Source organism: Octopus bimaculoides, chromosome 24 (genome assembly GCF_001194135.2).
Source record: "Octopus bimaculoides isolate UCB-OBI-ISO-001 chromosome 24, ASM119413v2, whole genome shotgun sequence".
Classification (NCBI taxonomy): Eukaryota; Metazoa; Mollusca; class Cephalopoda; order Octopoda; family Octopodidae; genus Octopus; species Octopus bimaculoides.
This window is the reverse complement of record NC_069004.1, coordinates 19,704,178-19,707,236: the sequence shown is the minus strand read 5'-3', so window position 1 is coordinate 19,707,236 and position 3,059 is coordinate 19,704,178.

Genomic DNA, 3,059 nt, shown 5'->3' with positions numbered 1-3,059 from the left:
GGGGGGGGGGGGCTCCCTGGACAGTGTTACAAGGATGACTGTAGTTTTAGGTCTCACATCCACTGCTTCACGATGTGACTCAGTCCTATGACTGGAACGGGTGATAATAGAAATAGGTGTAGATGAATTTTTCACTGTTTACTTATTGATTTATTGATTGGTAAAAAACCGATCAGTTGCTCAGAGTTAACATAATTATTATGTAACTGAAATAGAAATCCAGCTTTTGAAATGCATCTTTGGTTTGTGTGAAGAATGTCAGATTGCCATAAAAGAGAAGGATGGACCATTTAGGAAATACGGTTCTTGTTGCTTAGCCCTGACTGTCTCCAGTCAAGCAGATCAATGACCAAAAGCATTCCAACCACGACTGTCTCTATTTTCAAGCAGTATTTCTAAGACTTCACTATCACATATGTCCTTTAAATTTTAAGATGATTGATATGATTTAGCTACTCTTTTTAGCAGATTGAGCCACTGCTTCAGGAAATATGATAGTTTGGGTTCTGAGTCATGATCATGAGTAAAATGGATGTAGTAACAGTACAGGTTTTAACCCTTTACCATTTAAACTGGCCATATGCAGCCAAAATATTCTACCTGCTTTATGTTGAAACTGGTCAGATCTAGCCTGTCACACCAACCCTACAATGTCATTCTAAAAAATTAATAGCTACCTCATCAAAATTACAAAGCTACAAGATAATGCACGATTAATTCAAATGGGTTAAATAATATTGGGTCTGTAGTTTAACCCTTTATCATTTAAGCCGGCTTTTTATTTGGCTCAAATATTCTACTGGTTTTATGTTAACACAGGCCTCTCACACCTATCCTACAATATTATTCCAAAAATAAAGGAACCACATCATCAAAATCTCAAAGCTACAATGCATTGCATGATTAATTCAAAACTGTGAACAAAGAAATATGAATGCTAAAGGGTTAATGCAGCAGAATGTGAGTGGTTGAAGGTTTCCTAAGCATCTGTTCAATGATGTAGTAGAGGGGTATGAAATGTTTTGGCACAGCCATTCTGGCATTACTGATTCAATACTGACTTGTTTGACATCAGAACTTTTAATGTTTCCTTCATTCTCAACTCCCCTCTCCGTTTATTTGTTATTTCTTTATTGCCCACAAGGGGCTAAACATAGAGAGGACAGACAAAGGGATTAAGTCAATTACATCGACCCCAGTGCGTAACTGGTACTTAATTTATTGACCCCGAAAGGATGAAAGGCGAAGTTGACCTTGGCGGAATTTGAACTCAGAACGTAAAGACAGACGAAATACCACTAAGCATTTCGCCCAGCGTGCTAACGATTCTGCCAGCTCACCTCCTTCGTTTATTTGTGTGAGAAGAGGGAACGTGTTCACGTCAATAATGTTTGATTAATAAATTGTAATGTCTTTCTCTCGCTCTCCCTCTCTCTGTATTCTTTTATTCTTTTACATGTTTCGGGTCTTTAGACTGCAGCCATGCTGGGGCACCACCATGAAGAATTTTCAGTCAGACAAATCAACTCCAGGACTTATTTTTTAAAGCCTGGTACTTAATGTATCAGTCTCTTTAGCCAAACTGCTAAGTTACAGGGACATAACAAACCAACACCAGTTGTCAAGTGGTGGTAAAGGACAAACACACACATAAATACGATGGGCTTCCTTCAGTTTCTGTCAAGCAAATCCACTTGACCAAGGTGCCATGCAATGGAATTGTATGTGGAACCATGTGGTTAGGAAGCAAGCTTCATGCCACACATGTTTGTGTATGTATTTCCCTCCTGTGCCAAAACAGGTTTAATATCCAGTCATGCTGTGCCAAATTGACAGCATCCAAACAATCACACTCAATCACATCATTCAAGAAGTATAGACATGACAACAAGCGCAGGCGTCACAGATTGACAAAAAGCTGTATGCTGAAATTAATGAATGTAGACTGATTGCCATCACACAAGTGATGTGACGTGAGTGCACATGAATTATGTGCATGAGAGAAGAGGACATGCATGTTGTTAGTTGACTATCATTAAAAGTAAGTTGCAAATGTAGTGGGCAATGAAAGTCAGCATGATAGCTAGCTACTGACATGTACACATGAGTGGTGGCACGTAAAAAGCACCCACTACACTCTCGGAGTGGTTGGCGTCAGGAAGGGCATCCAGCTGTAGAAACTCTGCCAGATCAGATTGGAGTCTGGTGTAGCCATATGGTTCGCCAGTGTCCAGTCAAATCGTCCAACCCATGCTAGCATGGAAAGCGGACGTTAAATGATAATGATGATGATGATGAATCATTAACATATAATGAAACTAAATGTGAGAATGCCTTTAGTTTAAGTAGTAAGTTTGTAAGAAATTCTGGCACTCCTTTGCTTATAATGACAAGGGTTCCGGTTGATCCGATCAACGGAACAGCTCACTTGTGAAATTAACGAGCAAGTGACTGAGCAATCCACAGACACGTGGACCCCTAACGTAGTTCTCAAGGAGATTCAGCGTCACACTAAGTGTCACAAGGCTGGCCCTTTGAAATATAGGTACCACACATTTTTGACAGCTGAGTGAACTAGAACAACATAAAACAAAGTGGCTTGCTCAAGGACAGAATGCAATGCCGGGAATCAAAGTCATGACCATACCATCATGAGCCTAATACCCTAACCACTAAGCTGTGCTCCACATTCTTGGTAAAGGTATTGTTGATGCTAAGGGCAATAATTTTATCCTCAATGTTTCAAAGATATAAATGATTACAGGCGTCGGTACAGAAAAAAAATTCTAATGGATATTACATTTGCAGAACATGTTCTGATCATAACTGATGAGAACATTAAAACGGTGTGATAGGTTTCTGCATGGTATTTATTATCATCATAAGGGCACAAGGGTGGTTGTGTGGTTAAGAACTTTGCTTCCCAACCACATGGTTTTCGGTTCAGTCCAACTGTGTGGCACCCTGAACAAGTGTCTTCTACTATACCTTCCTGCTAACCAAAACCTTGTGAGTAAATATGGTAGATGGAAACTGAAAGAAGCCAATTGTGAGTTGTT